This window comes from Gopherus flavomarginatus, chromosome 23, assembly GCF_025201925.1.
Source record: "Gopherus flavomarginatus isolate rGopFla2 chromosome 23, rGopFla2.mat.asm, whole genome shotgun sequence".
Classification (NCBI taxonomy): domain Eukaryota; kingdom Metazoa; phylum Chordata; order Testudines; family Testudinidae; genus Gopherus; species Gopherus flavomarginatus.
The window spans coordinates 4,961,230-4,980,730 of record NC_066639.1 but is presented as its reverse complement, the minus strand read 5'-3'; the positions used below and the strand labels follow the sequence as shown (position 1 = coordinate 4,980,730).

The window sequence follows — 19,501 nt, the reverse complement described above, 5'->3', positions numbered from 1 at the left end:
CCTACTTTGGCAAGTCACGCAAAGGAGGCCAGCAGGAAGAGCTGGCGTTCACCAGCCAATCTCCAAGGGCAGAGGAGGCCAAGCCACAAGCCTCTGAAAGGTAACATGCCTAACTCCTCTACGTTCTCCAGCCTGACACCAAGGTGCTTTCTCCAAAGCTGTCAGTACCTTCTGTCATGCAAGGGTTGGAATTATCCCAGGGACAGGTCAATAGGAAAAGGAGGAGCAACTTCCTGAACAGCAAGGGGATCTGGGGAAAGGAAACCAGCCTGTTTCTGCCTGGTTTCAAACCAGGAACCTTTTGCATGTTATGCAAATGTGATAACCACTACACTACAGAAACTCCACCTGCTTGGTTATTGCTCACCCTGCCACAGACCGATGGACAAACCTAGGGAAAGGGGTGGCAGCCCCTCGATAGGTCAGCTGGCAGAGCAGAGGACTGGAGCCGGCACTCAGAAAGTCATCCTTACCTCGCCCGTGTGACTCCAGCTTGAGGGAGAGCTTCTTCTTCTTCTCCTTGCTGACAAAGAGCAAGAGAAGAATGAAAGATCAGGTGAGCCAACTCGGTGCAGAAGCCCATGCTGTCTTTTCCTGCTGCACAGCCTGAAATGAGGGACTTGTGGTAGTTAAAGGCAATGTTGCACTTTCCGAAAATATACCACCTGGGCACAAAGGGGAATAAAAGAGACTGTTAGTCTAGCACGCTCCCAACCGAACTACTTCAGCAGCTGCTAGGTTTCTTTTTGGCCTATTACTTTTCTGTCTGGGATGTTTTTGTCAGCTGTGGCACAGAAAAAGGACGTCATTGCGAGCGACCCATGAAGACAAGATTCACTTTTGCCTTTCTTGCTTGGCTTTACTTGCTTCCTCACCCTATTCCTGCCTTAGTTCCTGTGTTACCTGAAGGTGATGGGGGCCCAGCAGTACGAGGAGGAAGTTGGGCAGGTAGACCCTGTTAGAAAAAGTCCTGCCACCACTTGCCACCCCACTTTCTTCTCCCAGCTTCACATATTGGCCACCAGGGACTTGGTGCCCAGCAGCGCAACGGAAGGCAGCAGACAGACCCACCCTCGCCTTGAAGCTCCAGCTCATTAAACCACATCTTCAGTCGCTGATGGCCAATGAGAGAGTGACATCACTTGCTATTTGAGCACTTGAAAATGCCATTGGCCAATCTTTGGATCTCTTTAACGCTGCGCTTCAGTTCATGGGGGAAATGGGAGAGAAGTGACCTTTCAGTTAAAGGCCTGGGGTTAACATCCTAACGCTGTCTCCTACTGTAACACTACTTAATACTGGCCAGCCCTGTGTTGGTGACAGTTCCATTTCTAGATGTTAGTACGTTTCAGTTACCGTTAAAATTAAAAATTTTCTATATGCTTAAAGAAAATGCATTTGTTTTATTTGCTTATATATGGCATGAATAAATACAGGTTTACAGAACCTAGCCCACAAATTTATCGTCTTATATGACAGAAAAAATCATGCATCAAAATTGTGCATTGAAATCATGAACTGAGCTACAAATGCCATGAAAAATAAGATATTCAAAATTTTAACATGGGGGGGCACCAAAAACACGTCTTGCTTGGGGTGCCACTTGGTCTAGTGGAGGCCCTGTCAGGGAGAACAGGAGTTAGTCTCACATGTCTATTTTCAGGCTGTAATCTGTGGGCACCCTGCTCTGTGGGAGGGATAGTGGTAACCCAGACTCAGGGCTGGAACAGGCCCCTGATTGAGGGGGTGGCTGCATGGTTTACAGCGCTCTGATGTCTCAGACAAGGTGTCTCTCCCAAAGCCTCAGATCTGCATCCCCAGAGGGCTCCTGTGCTGCCTCCGCTCCTTTCACCTTCTACAGCAAGGAGCAGCAGCAAGGGTCAGGGATGAGCCATAGGGCACTAGGTGGGGGGCAGAGGCTTCAGGAGCCCAGAGTGTTTGCCTGTCTGGGCATTTTGGCTGAGACCTCAGGGACACATTGTCAGGCAGAATCCCAGGCATCTGTATGAAAGGAGCATAAGGACGTAAGAGCAGCCAGACTGGGTCAGACTGGGTCCATCTCACCCAGTGTCCTGTCTTCCCATAGCGGCCAAAGCCAGGTGCCCCAGAGGGAATGAACAGAACAGGTAATCATCAAGTGATCTATCCCCTTTCACGCGCTCCCAGCAAACAGAGATTAGAGACACCTTCCCTGCACATCCTGGCTCAGAGTATGTCCTCCATGAATCGATTTAGCTCTTTTTTTGAGCCCTGTTATAGTCTTGGCCTTCACAACATCCTCTGGCAAGGAGTTCCACACGTTGACTGTGCATTATGTGAAAAAATACTTCTGTTTGTTTGTTTTAAATGTGCTGCCCATTAATTTCACTTGGTGACCCCTAGTTCTCGTGTTATGAGAAGGAATAAGTAACACTTCCTTATTTACTTTCTCCACACCAGTCATGTTTTTATAGACCTCTATCATATTTCCCCTTGGTCATCTTTTCTCCAAGCTGAAAAGTCCCAGGCTTATTATTCTCTCTTCATATGGCAGACATTCCATACCCCTTTTCTGAACCTTTTCCAATTCCAATACATCTTTCCTGAGATGGGGTGACCATATCTGCATGCAGCATTCAAGACGTGGGTGTACCATGGATTTATACAGCGGCAATAAGATTTTCTCTCTTATTTTCTATCCCTTTCCTAATGATTCCCAACATTCTGTTCCCTTTTTTCTGGCCGTTGCACACTGAGTGGATGTTTGCAGAGAACTATCCACAGTGACTCCGAGATCTCTCACTTGAGTGGCAACAGCTATTTGACATCCCATCGTTTTATATGTAGAGTTGAGATTGTGTTTGCCAATGTGCATCACTTTGCATTTATCAGCATTGAATTTCATCTGCCATTTTGTTGCCCTTTCTCCTAGTTTTGTGAAATCTCTTTTTAGCTCCTCACAGGCTGCTTTGGACTTAACTGTCCTCTGTAGTTTTGGATCATCTGCAAATTTTGTCACCTCTCTGTTTAGCAGATCATTTATCAATATGTTGACTAGTCCTGGTTCCAGTATAGACACCACTAGGTACGAGTTTGCATCCTGAAAACTGACCATTTATTCCTACCGTTTGTTTCCCAGCTTTTAACCAGTTATTGATCCATGTGAGGACCTTCCAGAGGTGAAAGTAAGCTGGTACGTTTTGGTATGGGGTACTGGCAAGAGCGGGTACGCTGTGCCAGGCCGGCCTGGCTTTCCCAGTCTGGTGATTTAAAGGGCCCAGGGCTCCCTGCAGTGGCCGGAGCCCCAGACCCATTAAATCGCCTCCTGAGCCCCCCTGCCGGAGCCCTGGGACCTTTAAATCACCTCCCAAGCCCTTCTGCTGGAGCCCCCGGGAGCAAATCACTGCCATGGATGTTGCTCTCTCCTGCACTACGAACACAGAGCAGGGGCGGTGGGAACTTCCTTACAGTGGGGCAGGGGCACCGTTGTCTGAACTGTGGCGCTCTCATGACACCCCTTCCCCAAGGAACCACACTCACACCACCCCACCCCGTTAGGCCACCCCCACAGAACGCCTCTTCCTCCCAAGACTCCACCCTTCCCCCCTCCATCACTTGTCCTAACAGCCAGTAAAGAGTGGTGGGGCCATGACCCCCTAACTCCCCTGTTCCAGCACACCTGACACAGAGCTAAGCAGGCTGCAGAGTGTATGTGTGACAAAGACTGCTGTGCTGAGCTGAGCCAGTGAGGAAAGCAGGGGCTGATGTTGGGGTTTTCCCCTTCCCCCTGCCTCAGGACTGGTTGCTTGCAGCAGCTGTCTTAACTTAGAGACAGTGTGCCCACACACTCACTCACTCTTCCCCCCCCCCCCGCATCCAAACACATTGCAGTTGAAAAGCAACTGGCAATCTAGTAGGATTCCCATGGAACAATGGGATAGAGAAACCTGCATCATGTGATGCTGTACTGGCCTGTGAGGCGTTGCAAACCCTTCCCAAAGCACCTGCAGCCAGTTGCACAGCTACCCACAGTGCACTGCTCTCTATGGCCATACAAGATTCTAGCATGGATGTGCTCTGGTAAAACAAGAAGCATAGGGTGGACATTCAACAGGGGTTTAATTCAAACACTTTAAAGTCACATTACCCAGTAGTGTAGATATAGCTTGGGAAAGAGACAAGATCCAGCTCTGTTGAAACTAAAGGACCACAACTTCTTCTGTAGTTGACAGGATTTGAACCTGCGTGGGGAGACCCCAATAGATTTCTAGTCCATTGCCTTAACCACTCAGCCACAACTACTTGCTTGAGAGCTGTCTCTCACTACACTCCAGTTCTGTTCTCACTGAGTGATCAATTCCAGATGTTTCCTCAGACCAGCTTCCACAACACACTCACTGCTGTGCCATTGTGTAAGTGTGTCCATGGCTGAACTGCAAGAATTCCTGCTCATTTCCCTTCTGGCTGGAGCATGAGGAGAGTGTGTTTGTGGTCAATGACGTTCCTGTAGATTGTAGTCCATTTCCTGCCTTGATCATTCAGACAGTTCCTTTACCATCGTATCCTCAGTACATCAGGGATTGTAATAGCAGGGGGCAGGTTTTCTCTGGGGCACTGAGATTTGTCAGGGAGTTGGTGGCTCCTTTCTTTCCTCACCCTGGAGTAAACTCAGCTTTTTATTCCATCCTTGATGTTTCAAGGCACAACAACAGATGACCGAGGAAAGAGGTGAACAGGGCGGGCCTCAGGGTAGGGGCAGAGAGATGCAAGTGGTGGGCAGGGCTAGTCTCATGGGTGGGGCAAAGAGGTGTGGGTGGTGGACAGGGCAGGTCAGGGGAGGGGATAGAGAGATATGAGTGCTGGGCAGGGCTGGTCTTTGGGGAGGGGGCAGAGAGGTTTGGGCAGGTTGAGTCTCAGGGGAAGGGCAGAGAGGTGTGGGTAGCAGGCAGACCTTGGGGGTGGGGGTGGAGAGACACAAGGAGGCTTTCAGGGAGGAGAGGAGTGAGCAAAAGGTGGACCAGCAGGCCTCAGCCAAAGAGAAAGAGCAGGGGTGGGAAGTGGCCAAATGGGAGTGAGAGCAGAGCACAGGTGGGGCCTCAGAGGGAGGAGAATGAGTCAAGGGGATGGAGTGGGCAGGGCTGCCCAGAGGATTCAGGGGGCCTGGGGCAAATCAATTTTGGGTGCCCCTTCCATAAAAAAAAAGTTGCAATACTATAGAATAATATATTCTCATGTGATCCCTGCAGGGCCTGGGGCAAATTGCCCCACTTGCCCCCCCTCTGGGTGACCGTACCCTCAGCCTCTCCTTGTAAGTCCCCTGCCCCCTAATCGTTTTTGTTGCCCTCCCCTAGATTCTCTCCAATTTGTTTCTGTAAAGGGAGGGCAAAAACTGGACACAATGCTCCAGATGTGGCCTCACCAGTGCCGAATAGAGGGGAATAATCACTTCCCTCGATCTGCTGGCAATGCTCCTACTAATCCAGCCCAGCACGACCAGTTACCCATATTGAATGCAGACCCAGCAATATTTGATAAATTCGTTACTGTCCATTCAGGAAGGTCATTCCTACCTATTCATAAAGAATGAAGATGCTCTGAGCAGAGGGGAGAGAGCTGTCCCGTCCACGTAGTTAATCCATTCCCCCGAGAGGTGGTAGCTACGTCACTGGGGGAAGCTATGTGGGTGGGTGTGCAACTTATAGATACATGGTGCAAACTTATAGATACATGGTGTCTCCATGTATCTATAAGTTTAATCAAACCCCATTTTTAAAAGCACTGTGGTCTGGGAAGAGAACAGGAGATCTCTGAGGCAGGGCCTGTCCTTCAAAATCTTTAAGATCACTGACTTACCCCCACAGCAGTCATGGGGGTACAGCTCAATGGTAGAGTGTTTGACTACAGATCAAGTAGTCCTTGGCTCTAATCCCAATGCCGCCTTATAAACCTCTTCTTTCAACAAAAATAATTGCATTTCCATTATGTTGAGGAGTTACACTGAATAGGGATCCCTGAAATGAATGGAAACACTCAATATTTTCCTGTACAAATGCATGAAAATCTAGCAAACATGTTCCTTCACTGAAATCAGTTCCAATCCTCTGAAGATTAAAGAATCCTTATTGAGGTTGCAGGAAAAAACCATCCCGATGTACAGAAAGAATAGTAAATATGGCAGGCGACCAGCTTGGCTTAGCAGTGAAATCCTTTGCTGATCTTAAACGCAAAATAGAAGCTTACAAGAAGTGGACGATTGGACAAATGACCAGGGAGGGGTATAAAAATATTGCTCAGGCATCCAGGAGTGAAATCAGGAAGGCCAAATCACACTTGGAGTTGCAGCTAGCAAGAGATGTTAAGAGTAAGAAGAAGGGTTTCTTCAAGTATGTTGGTAACATGAAGAAAGTCAAGGAAAGTGTGGGCCCCTTACTGAATGAGGGAGGTAACTTAGTGGACAGAGGATGTGGAAAAAGCTAATGTACTCAAAGCTTTTTTTGCCTCTATCTTCACAAACAAGGTCAGCTCCCAGACTGCTGCCCTGGGCAGCACAGTGTGGGGAGAAGGTGACCAGCCCCCTGTGGAGAAAGAAGTGGTTCGGGACTATTTAGAAAACTGAAGACGAGCACATGTCCATGGGGCTGGATGTGCTGCATCCGAGGGTGCTGAAGGAGTTGGCAGATGTGATTGCAGAGCCATTGGTCATTATCTTTGAAAACTCATGGTGATCGGGGGAGGTCCCGGATGACTGGAAAAAGGCTACTGTAGTGCCCATCTATAAAAAGGGAAGAAGGAGGATCCAGGGAACTACAGACCAGTCAGCTCACCTCTGTACCTGGAAAAATCATGGAGCAGGTCCTCAAGGAATCACTTCTGAAGCACTTAGAGGAGAGGAAAGTGATCAGGAACAGTCACCATGGATTCATCAAGGGCAAGTCATGCTTGACTAACCTAATTGCCTTCTATAAGGACGTAACTGGCTCTGTGGATGAGGGGAAAGCAGTGGATGTGTTATTCCTTGACTTTAGCAAAGCTTTTGATATGGTCTCCCACAGTATTCTTGCCAGCAAGTTAAAGAAGTATCGGCTGGATGAATGGACTGTAAGGTGGATAGAAAGCTGGCTAGATCGTCAGGCTCAACGGGTAGTGATCAAAGGCTCCATGTCTAGTTGGCAGCCGGTTTCAAGCGCAGTGCCTCAAGGGTCGGTCCTGGGGCTGGTTTTGTTCAATATCTTCATTGATGATCTGGAGGATTGTGTGGATTGCACCTTCAGCAAGTTTGCAGATGACACTAAACTGGGAGGAATGGTAGATATGCTGGAGTGTAGGGATAGGATACAGAGGGACCTAGACAAATTGGAAGACTGGGCCAAAAGAAACCTGATGAGGTTCAACAAGGACAAGTGCAGAATCCTGCACTTAGGACGGAAGAATCCCATTCACTGTTGCAGACTAGGGGCCGAATGGCTAGGAAGCAGTAGTGCAGAAAAGGACCTAGGGGTTACAGTAGACGAGAAGCTGGCTATGAGTCAACAGTGTGCCCTTGTTGCCAAGAAGGCTAACGGCATTCTGGGCTGTATAAGTAGGGGCAATGCCAGCAGATCGAGGGATGTGATCATTCCTCTCTATTCGGCATTGGTGAAGCCTCATCTCGTGTACTGTGTCCAGTTTGGGGCCCAACACTACAAGAAGGATGTGGAAAAATTGAAAACAGTCCAGCAGAGTGCAACAAAAATGATGAGGGGTCTGAAGCGCATGACTAATGAGGAAAGGCTAAGTGAACTGGGCTTGTTTAGTCTGCAGAAGAGAAGACTGAGGGGGGATTTGATAGATGTTTTTAAGTACCTGAAAGGGGGTTCCAAAGAGGATGGATCTAGACTGTTGTCAGTGGTAGCAGATGAGAGAACAAGGAGTAATGGTCTCAAGTTGCAGTGGGGGAGGTTTAGGCTGGATATTAGGAAAAAACTTTTTCACTAGGAGGGTGGTGAAGCACTGGAATGGGTTACCTAGGGAGGTGGTGGAATCTCCTTCCTTAGAGGTTTTTAAGGTCAGGCTTGACAAAGCCCTGGCTGGGATGATTTAGTTGGGGATTGGTCCTGCTTTGAGCAGTGGATTGGACTAGATGACTTCCTGAGGTCCCTTCCAACCCTAATATTCTATGATTATATGATTAGATGCTCTAATGGTCTCTTCTGCCCATAAAGTCGACTAATTTCTGAAAAACGGAGCGTAGCATTGGGAGCAGCATCTGATGTTTTACTCTCTAACCGGCTTGCTGCCTAGAACGAACACTCCTTGAGTGCGGTGATCCACAGGGAGTAGCTCAAACCTCCAAGGTGCCTAGCCTGGGGCAAGACATTAGCACAGCAAGGGAGGGTGTGGCAGTGACATCACAAAGGCCTTTTGCAGGACCTCAGACTATTGGTCAAAGGTGGTGGGGAGGTGGTGACCTCACTGAGAGATGCTGACATCAGCCAGGTAGGACAGGGGTGAGGGGCCAGGGAAACCTCAGAGACCCCTATGGCTTTGCGTCAGCAAGTCTCCTTCTCCAGATCTCTCCTTGAGGACTGATAAAGTATTTGGGTTCACAGATGTGAGCACCAGGAGGAATCTCTTTCGAGTTTTCTCCTTCCCTTGTAGTGATTTTACTAGAAAACAGCCGTCCCTGTTTAGAAGGTAAGAGCCTCCTGGAGGTTTGAAACCTGTTCAGTCTGATCCATCTGGTGAGAGTTGAATTCTAGATATGGAAAACACGAGCTTAAGGAGGCAGAATTTTATTCCGCACCTGGGATTTTGTCCCTTAGAATCAGTGGGGACATAAGAGTTTGTCCTTTTTGTTTCAGCTTTTCTTCCATCCATCCTTCCCTCCTTTCTCTTCTTCTCTTGCTTCTTTTCTCCTTTTTCCTATTCCCATCTCAATACCAGCAGGTGTGCTTGTGTGTGTGTGTGTTGCGGGGGAGTGCTCTGCAGCTCCCACTGTGAGAGGTCCACCCAAAAATGTGGGACTGAAATAGTGCTTGGGCAGTGATCCCCAGCAGTCACCTGGGCCATCTTTTGGTCTCTCTGGTAAGAATCCTCAGCCTCCCATCCTCAGTCTCTATTCTGATTGGCTGAGCAGGGGGCTATTGACAGGGAGGAGACTCAGGTCCATGTTGTTCTCTTTTAAGACCAAGGAAATAAGTCAGAACCAGTTCTATGTTTGACAAATTTTGCTGCTTCTCTGCCTTAATTGTCTCTGAGCAGTTGATGATTCTCTCTAACATTGCAGTTCTCCTCAAATACTTGCTGAATAATTACTGTGCACTGTTGTTGGTCTGGAGCTCATCTGAGAGCACTTTATTCAGGTCATTCAATGTCTGAAATTCAAGATCCGATGGTTAGTTGAAAATCAGGGCTCTTGGGTCCTATTCTCAATTCTGCCACTGCCTGGCTGTGTGACCTAAGACAAGTCAATTCTCCGTTCTCAGTCTTAGCTTCTCCCTCTTTCAAGTAGGGATAATAATGATCCACTCTTACCTACCTCATGGTGGGTGGAGGATGGGGATCCATTGGAGAGTGTCATTAGGAGTAGTGCATAATATGAGGTGTCCCATCACGTTTACTCAGAGCAGATTATGACATAATAGATTAGCTGACACAGTCTTTTTTATTTGTATTTTTTTATTTCGGAATTGTTAAGAGCAGCAACGACTTAGCTCAGACTGAAGCATCTTATCTAATTTTCAAAATCTAAGTGTCTCCTCCTTCTGTGTGATGACACAATTTAACACACTGTGACAAACAGGAGATGCTTTTGTTTTGCAACAAAATCTTGTTGCAAAGAACTTCCATCTCACTTGTTATGATTCTGAGAAACAAACTGGTTTAGTCTGAATGGGGTTTTCGGACAGAAACGGTTGGAATGAAATTTTCCCACCATCTCAATTCCTGAGCTCTATCCCTGCCTCTGGGGGGATTTGTTGTCTGTTAGAACAGGAGTCTGACTGGCGGCTTCTCTTTCTGGCTCTGCCACCACCTATCTGTATAGGCCTTTGGGTAGGTCACCTCCCTTCTCTGTACCTCAGGCTCCTCCCATTTGTCCAATGGGAACAGGGACAGTTCTCGAATTCTGGGCAGTTGTGAGCCTGAGTGAGAGAAGGGGTGTTGAAGCCCTCTGTGAAGGAGAAAGGGGAGTTTCACAGTGTTATAGCACTAAGGAATTCTAAAGTTTGCTAAAGTGTCTAGTCTGTGGAAACAAGAAATGGTCGGGGCCAAACTTTTTAACCACTTCCTTTTTAAAGCCCTTTCAAGGATGTGAGTCCCTATCTTTTAGGTACCTGGGGTTCTTTACCAGCAGGACAGAAGCAGTTCCTGCCTCCGTTTTTGTGGCCTTAACAAACCAGGTGTTGTGCCCCAGTTCTCGTCTCAGATCCCTGAAAAAAAACATCTTCCCATCCATGAACAAGACAGAACCTATCTTTCAAAGGGGAACAAAGAGACCCTTGGGACTTACAGACTAGCTAGCCTTACTGCCATAGCTGGAGAGATACTGGAATCCATTCTTAAACACTCAGTTTGTCAGCAGCACCTACAGGATAATTTGGTTCTTAGGATGAGTGTACATGGATTTGTCAAGAACAAATCATTCCAAACTGATCCTCTTTCCTTCTTCGGCAGGGTTCCGGCCCTGGTGGAGGTGGGTAAACAGTAGATGGGATCTATCTTGGTGTTACTAAGGCTTTTGACACTGTCCCGTAGGACATTATCACAAGCAAACGAGGGAAATGCAGTCCAGCTGCAATCAGTGTAATGTGGGTGCAGAGCTGGTTGAAAGCCCAGAGTCCAGGAGCCCTTCTCCATATTTGGCTGTCCAATGGAGAGGGTGTACCTAGTGGGTCTGGCAGGCATCAGTCCGGAGTCCGGTACTATTCAATATTTTCATGCATGATTTGGAAAATGCAGTGGAGTCCATGCTTCTAAAATTTGCAACTGACACCAATCACTTTGGAGCACAGGATTGAAATTCAAAACGTCCTTAACAAATTGGAGACTTGGTCTTCTTGAGCCAAACTCCATGGCTGGACCCCTCTCGCTACAATGGGCTGAAGTGAAACCCCAGAGCCAAACACTCCTCCTGGGCAGTGTGCTCCAACCTTGAATGGTCAGATGCTGCTTAGCACTGTCAGAGCAACTTTTGCTGGGAGATTCTCCAAGCACTTTCCAATAGCGGGAAAGTATGAAATCCCAATTTGACTGCTGGGGACAGAGCCCTAGAAGGGGGAGCAACTTGCCCAAAATCCCCCAGGAAAAGGAAAAGAACCAGCAGTGGAATCAATAGGAAACCCAGCAATGGAACTCAGGAGTCCTGGGGGTGTGCTAGGGTGACCAGATGTCCTTATTTTATAGGGAAAGTCCGAATTTTGGGGTCTTTTTCTTATCTAGGATCCTATTACCTCCCACCCCCTGTTCCGATTTTTCACACTTGCTGTCTGGTCACCCTAGGGTGTGCACATGTGTGGGTCCCAGCTGCACCCTGCCCCTCTCATTGAAGCAGATGTGCATGATTACTGCCCTGGGAAGTGCAGGGCACCAGTGGATGTGGGGTTGGCTGGAGGTAGGGTCTGGCTGCAGGCAGGGTAAGGGGTGCGGGGCTGGCTGACTTCAGGCAGGGGGGTGCATCGGGTTGGCTGGAGACAGGGCAGGGGATGCAAGGCTGGCTGCAGACAAGTGGTGCAGGGCTGGTGAAGGCTGGGTGTATGTGGGAGCTGGTTGGCTTTGGGCAAGGCCACAGGCAGGTGCGGCAGGAGATGGCTGGAGACTGGGCTGGGGGTTTGTGAGGGGCTTGCTGCAGGGCTGGCTGCAAGTAGGGCAGGGAAGATGCGGCTGGTGTGGGCAGGGCAGAAGGTGCAGGGCTGTCTGGAGACAGAGGCTGGCTGCGGGCTGGGCAGGGCAGGGGGTGCAGGGCTAGCTGCAGTCAGGGCATGAGGTAGGACCGGTGCAAGGATGTTTCATTCCCTATGCGAAACTTCCACCTTGTACCCTCCCCCCCTGCGCCCTCACCCTGAGGTGCCCCACCCGTAGCAGCTCCCCCCCTCCACCCTGAGGCTCCCCTCTTGTGGCAACTCCCCCTGCTCTGCCCTGCGGCACTGCCCCTCGCCCCTGCTCACCCCTGCTCCAAGCACGAGCACCCTGAGCACACCGTGGCCGCTTCACTTCTCCTGCCTCCCAGGCTTGTGGCGCCTAAGCCTGCCAGGCAGTCAAGCACCCTCCTCTGAGCCACAGCAGCCCCGACAGTTGACAATAGAGGCACCTTAGCTCCTGAGTTCCTTCAATGTGTCCCCCTCCGGGGTCCAGCTCCGATCACTAGATACTTGGGGTATGTCCATACCACCTGCTGAATCGGTGGGCAGCGATCGATCCAGCGGGGGTCGATATATCGCGTCTAGTGTAGATGCAACACATCGAGTGCTCTACCCTCGACTGCTGTACTCCAGCTCGGTGAGAGATGCAGGCAGAGTCTACGGGGAGCTGCAGCACTCTACTCACCACAACTGTGACATTATAAGTTTAATATAATATCTCATTGAAAGGTGACAGGGCCAGAAAGAGTTAATTAACTCACCTCACCGACTGATCTGACCCATGGGTGAACCTTAAGAACTGGTTAGCAAGATATGTAAATGAACAGAGCTTTGAAATGCAAGTCTGCATTGTTAGAGGTAGAAGGGAAGATGTTTGCTCAGGTCTTGTGATGTTAGCAAACAAGTCTTGTCTATTACTATAGTTTTAATTCAAAGAGCAAAAAAGGTATATTAACATTAATGATGATACTTGAGTGAAATAGTATTATTGTCTATGTGTCTCTTTGAAGATTGTGGTAACCTGTATCTGAACTGTTTAATGAATAAATTACTTTGTACTAATTGCCAGGATGCTTGGAAGGAGAGTTAAGCCTATTGCCTTCTCAGGCCGAAAGGCTGCTGGAAATGTATAAAAACCCTGGGACACGATCCTTCTTCATCTCAGATCTGCTTTGGGTTTCAAGAGGGGGAAACCTTAAGCCAGAAGGATTGAGATCCCCAGTCATTGACTGGAGCCACCCTGGATATGGAAATTGGACTATAACCTATGGACTATTTCTAAAAGAACTTTTGGCAACTACAAGCTCACCTCTACTATGTATCTGAACCTCAAGAATTGAATTCAGGTCGATACGTCTATTAATCTTTTAACCAACACTCTCTCTCTTTTCTTTTCTCATACATTTTAGTTTAGTTAATAAGAATTGGCTATAGCATGTATTTTAGGTAAGATCTAAGTTATAATTGAACCTGGGTATGTAGCTGATCCTTTGGGATCGGAAGAATCTTTTCTTTAACATGATGAAGTAAGATTTTCAGGAATCATCATCATATCTGACAGGTGTGTCTGGACGGAGGCCTGAGGCTGGGTACTTTAAGGGAACTGCGTGGTTTAAACTTCTAAGTAACCAGTGAGGTACTACAGAAGCTGTTTTGTGTTGGCTTGGTAAATCTAAGTATCGGAATAACCAGCAGCGTTTGGAATTTGTCTGCCCTGTTTTGTTTGCGGTTCACCCTGATTGAGTGACCTCAGCTGGCTCCCACGGGCAGCACCATCACACCTACATCCAGGCTGTAGAGGTCTGGGGGATCTTAGGGGCCTTGGGGTGCACAGTTACCTACATCCAGGCTGTAGGGGTCCCTGGGGGGCTTAGAGAGTGTTGGGGGAGGACACAGATACCAATCTCCAGGCTCTAGGGGTCCCAGGGGGGGTAAGGGGGTTCGTGGGGGGCACATATTTGTACATCCAGGCTGTAGTGGTACCAGGGGAGCTTAGAGGGTTAGTGGGGGGCATAGATATCTACGTCCAGGCTGGAGGCATCCTGGGAGTCTTACGGGATTTTTGAGGGCCCAAGATACCTATGTCCAGGCTGTACAGGTACCAGGGAGTCTTAGGGGTTTGGGTGGGTACAGACACATATTTCCAGGCTGTATCAGTCCCGGGGGGGGGGGTTAGAAGTTTCATGAGGGGCACAGATATCTACGTTCAGATTGTAGATGTCCCGGGGGGTTTAGGGGGGTTGTGGGGATACAAATACCTGCGTCCAGGCTGTAGGGGTTCCTGGGGGGTTAGGGGGTTTCTGAGGGGCACATATACCTACGTGCACACTGGAGTGTCCCAGGGAGCTTATGGAGTCCCTATAGGGCACAGATACAAATGTCCTGGCTATATAGGTACCTGGGGGGCTTAGTGGGGTTTTGTGGGGGGCACCGATACCTAAGTTCAGGCTGGAGGGGTATCCGGGGGTCTTAGGTATTTGGTGGGGGGCACAGATACCTACATCCAGGCTGCAGGGGGCCTGTAGGGGCTTAGGGTCTGTCACGGAGTGTGGGGGAGTCGAGTCCTGCATCCCTCTTCCTGGGACTCACAGTGACTCTCAGCCAGCCAGTAAAACAGAAGGTTTATTGGACAACAGGAGTGAAGGATACAGCAGAACATGAAGACACAAGCAGGATCCCGCAATCCAGTCCTTCTGGGGCTTCAGGAAACTTAGTTCCCAGTTTGGAATTCCCTGAATTCCAACTACCCAGACCAAAACCGAAACTGAACTAACACAACTCCCTCCAGCCGGCCCCTTCCTGTGTCCAGCTGCCCGGGCAAAGGTGCTGACCCTCTCCCTCCTGCCCAGCTCAGGTTAGAGGCTGAGCACATGTCCGGTCCTAAGGTCACCTGCTGCTCTCCCATCCCCCACACAGACAGTCCCTACTCCATCACAGTAATGCACAGAGCATTTCCCTCACAGAGCAACAGTGACACCATGTGGTCATGCAGGGTAATGCACAGATCATTTCCTGCATGGAACAACAGTGACACCATGTGGCCAAGCAGGGTAATGCACAGAGCATCACATCTACATAGAGGCTGTAGAGATCCCTGGGGGGCTTAGGGGTCATGGCGGCACAGATAGCTACGTCTAGGCTGGAGGCATACCAGTGGGGATTAGGGGCTTCATGGGGGACACAAATATCTACTTCTGGGCTGGAGAGGTCCCTGGACGGCTTAGGGGATTGTGGTGAGCAGAAATACATAGGTCCAGGCTGTAGTGGTCCCTGGGGGTTTAGGGAGTTGGTGAGGGGCACAAGAACCTACGTATGGTCTTGAGGGGTCCCTGGGGGACTTAAGGGGTTGTGATTGTGCAGATACCTACGTCCCAGTTGGAGGGGGCATTAGGGAGCTTTGAGGGTTTGTGCAGCATACACACACCTACAACCAGGCTGGCGGGGCCCCTATTTGTCTTAGGGGGCTTGTGGGGGGCAGAGATACCTATGTCCAGGCTGGAGAAGTCCTGGGGAGGCTTAGGGGGTTCCTGGAGGTCACAAATATCCACATCCAGGCTGGAGGGGTTCTGGGGGTATTAGGGAGATGTGAGGAGGCACAGATACCTATTTCTAGGCTGTAGAGGTCCCGGGGTTACTTTTGGGCATTTTGGGGTACAGATACCTACGTCCATGCTGTAGGGGTCGCTGGGAGGATCAGTGGTTTCGTGAGGGTGCACAGATACCTATGTCCAGGGTATGAGGATCCGAGAGGGGGGCTTAGGGGTTTGTGGGGGGCACAGATACCTTCATCCAGGCAAGAGCGGTCCTGGGGCCCTCAGGGGGTTCATGTTGGGCACAGATACCTGCGGCTAGGCTAGAGGCATTCCGCGAGGCGTAGGGGGATTGTGAGGGCACAGATTGCTGCATCTAGTCTGGAGAGGTTTTGGGGGTCTTAGGAGGGTTGTTGGGGGCACAGATACCAATGTCCATGCTGGAGGGGTCCCGTCGTGGCTTAGGGCATTCGTGGGGTCAGAGATACCTAAGTCTAGGCTAGAGGCGTTCTGGGGGGGATTAGGTGTGTTGGGGGGGAACAGATACCTATGTCCCGATTGTAGGGGGCCCTGGGTAGCTTAGGCGGTTTGTGGGGATCACAGATACAAACATCCATGCTGTAGGGGTCCCGAGGGTCTTTGTGGGGCTCTGGGGATCACAGATAGCTACCTACAGACTGAAGGGGTCCTGTGGGTCTTCGGGGGTTTGTGGGGCATACAATGCCTGCATCTGGGCTTGTGGGTTCCCTGGGGGGCTTAGAGGTTTGTGGGGAGCACAGATATCTTTATCCAGCATAGATGGGTCCTGGTGGGATTAGGGGGTTGTGGGGGGGGGCACAGATACCTATGTAAGCAGAAGCAGGACGAACTCTACCCTGACATCTGGTGGTGAATTATGGCGAGTGTGGAAAAGAATTTCAGGGGCTGATCGTGTTTGCATAGGCACACCCACCCCGCCTGACACAGCCACGGCAGCCTGGGATGGTTGCTTTGGCAGCTGTGGTATCCCCAGTTTATTTGTTGTTGGGGCATGAGATGTGGAGTATTGTCACCCTGATTGTGTGGATGAGGAACTGTGAAACTGCTCTGAGACAGCGATTCTCACCACCAATTGAGTGGCACTCGCTAGACAAGGGAGTGGGCTCCTTGGAGGAGCTAGAGTCACCAATTGCACCTTTTTTTTTTTTAACTGTTGAATAGCAGTGTTGATTTTTGATTCTCTTAAGAGTTGAAGTTCTAGGTTCTTGAGCTGAAATCACTGAAAAGATGTGTTAGCTTGTGGGGGAGTCTGAAACTGTATTGCAGAACACAGTAGTTGACAGAAAGGAGCAGTTTGTGGGAGTGGCCCACGGAGTGATGTGAGTCTAGCATTTCTGGGGGACAGCTGGAGCAGAACACAGGTCGGCTGGTAGAGCAGCTGGTGGACTGAGCTGAGCAGTTTGTGGGGAAGGCAAAAGCAGAATCCCATGGAGAGGCAGAGCAGTTGGCAGTGGACCACGTAAGGTGCCCCTTTCTACCCAGGCTGGCAGGGGGAAAAACCCTGCAGATAGACTCTTGAACTCTGGGGCTACAGAACTGTGGGTGATTTTGGGGTTGCTGGACTCTTGAAACATAGGAGATATTGGACTTTGGAGCCTTGGGGTGATTTTGGGATTGCTGGACTCATGAGCCCAGGGAAAAGGACACGGCCTAGTTGAGGTGTTTTCCCAATTTAATGCTATGTTGTTTATCTCACGTTATTAAATATTTACTGTTACACCCAGACTCTATGCTTGCGAGAGAGGAAGTATTGCCTCTTTGAGGCACCTGGGGTGCATATGTAAAATTTTCCCATGTCACTGGGTGGGGGCTCGAGCTCGTTTGCATTACATTGTACGGAAGGGACCCCTATGTATTGAACCCAGTCCTTGCTGCTATCAGTTCAGCCTGGCAGAAGGGTTCCACCTACATCCAGACTCCAGGGGTCCCTGGGGGTTCTTAGGGAGTTCGTGGGGGGCACAGATATCTAGGTCCAGGCTGTAGGAGTCCCTGGGGGTCTCAGAGGTTTGGTGAGGGCCACAGATACCTAAGTCCAGGCTGCAGGGGTCCCGGAGGGGCTTAGGGGGTGTCACGGAGTGTGGTGGAATCTGGCCCTGCACCCCTCTTCCTGGGACACACAGTGACTCAGCCAGCCAGTAAAACAGAAGGTTTTTTTGGCCAACAGGAATGAAGGATACAGCAGAGCTTTTGGGCACAACCAGGACCCCTTAAATGAGTCCTTCTGGGGGTTAAGGAAGCTTAGTTCCCAGTTTGGGATTCCCTGAATTTCAACAACCCAGCTCCAAACCAAAAATGAACTAACTCCCTCCATCCAGCCCCTTCCTTGGTCCAGCTTCCCGGGCAAAGGTGCTGACCCTTTCCCCGCTGCCTAGCTCGAGTTACAGGCTTAGGTCCTGTCCCTCACCTAAAGTTACCCCCTGCTCTCCCATCCACACACAGTCCCAACTCCATCACAGTAATGCCAGAGCATTTCAGGCATGGAGCAACAGTGACACCATGTGGCCTCGCAGGGTAATGCCCAGAGCATTTCCCGCATGGAGCAACAGTGACACCATGTGGCCTCGCAGGGTAATGCCCAGAGCATTTCCCGCACGGAGCAACAGTGACACCGTGTGGCCATGCAGGGTAATGCACAGCACTTTTGCTGCATGGTGCAACAGTGACACTCTGTGGCCACGCAGGGTAAGGCACCCGATTTCCTGAATGGAGATACAGTGACACCGTGTGGCCACACAGGGTAATGCACAGAACATTTGCTGCATGGTGCAGCATTGACACCCTGTGGCCACGCAGGGTAAGGCACTCTCGATTTACTGCATGGAGCAACAGTGACACCATGTGGCCAGACAGGGTAATGCACAGAGAATTTCCCAAATGGAGCAACAGTGACACACTGTGGCCACCCAGGGAAATGCACAGAGCATTTCTCATTGAAAAACAGTGACACAGTGTTGCCACACAGGGTAATGCACAGAGTAGCACACCTATGTAGTTCGTCATGCATCTGATGAAGTGGGTATTCACCCACGAAAGCTCATGCTCCAAAACGACTGTTAGTCTATAATGTTCCTCAGGATTCTTTGTTGCTTTTACACCTATGCACAGTCTGTAGAGATCCCTGGGGGGCTTAGGGGTCGTGGGGGGCAGAGATAGCTACCTCCAGGCTGGAGGCATTCCTGTGGGGATTAGGGACCTCATGGGGGACAAAAATATCTACGTCGGGCTGGAGAGGGCCCTGGATGGCTTAGGGGGTTCTGGTGAGCACAGATACATATGTCCAGGCTGTAGTGGTCCCTGGGGGTTTAGGGAGTTGGTGAGGGGCACAGAAACCTATGTATTGTCTGGAGGGGTCCCTGGGGGACTTAAGGGGTTGTCGTTGCACAGATACCTACGTCCCGGTTGAACGGGGCCCTGGGGAGCTTAGGGGGTTTGTATGGCATACACACTCCTACAACCAGGCTGATGGGGGCCCTATGGATCTTAGGGGGATTGTGGGCGGCAGAGATACCTATGTCCACGCTGGAGAAGTCCTGGGGAGGCCTTAGGGGGTTCCTTGAGGTCACAAATATCTATATCCAGGCTGGAGGGGTTCTGGGGGTATTAAGGAGTTGTGGGGGGCACAGATACCTATTTCGAGGCTGTAGGGGTCACTGGGGGGCTTAGGGGGTTCATGAGGGGCACAGATACTTATGTCCAGGCTGTAGGGGGTCCCTGGGGGGCTTCAGGGGGTTCGTGGGGTACACAGATATCTAGGTCCAGGCTGTAGGAGTCCCTGGGGGGATCAGAGGTTTGGTGGGGGCCACAGATACCTAAGTCCAGGCTGCAGGGGTCCCGGAGGGGCTTAGGGGGTGTCACGGAGTGTGGTGGAGTCTGGCCCTGCACCCCTCTTCCTGGGACACACAGTGACTCAGCCAGCCAGTAAAACAGAAGGTTTTTTTTGGCCAACAGGAATGAAGGATATGGCAGAGCCTATTTATGGGGGGCACAGATACCAACATCCTGGCTGTAGGGGTTCCCGTGGGGTTTGGGGTTTTATGAGGGGCACAGATACCAATGTCCTGGCTGTAGATGTTCCTGGGGTGCATACAGGGGCTGTGGTCGCACATAACCCTACAT

The 19,501-nt window shown here is 50.2% G+C and overlaps 1 long non-coding RNA gene and 1 other non-coding gene across 2 annotated transcripts in view; both read right to left on the bottom strand.

Annotated features, from left to right (window-relative positions):
• Positions 1-468: 468 nt before the first annotated feature.
• Positions 469-19,501, bottom strand: part of LOC127039473 (uncharacterized) — an 85,416-nt gene continuing 66,383 nt past the window's right edge. Inside the window, exon 4 of the long non-coding RNA XR_007770999.1 lies at positions 469-523. This is a non-coding gene — a long non-coding RNA (uncharacterized LOC127039473). The remainder of the gene's footprint in view (positions 524-19,501) is intronic.
• On the bottom strand, positions 4,200-4,281 carry TRNAS-AGA (transfer RNA serine (anticodon AGA)). The gene has a single exon. It is a non-coding gene; the product is annotated as a tRNA-Ser (tRNA).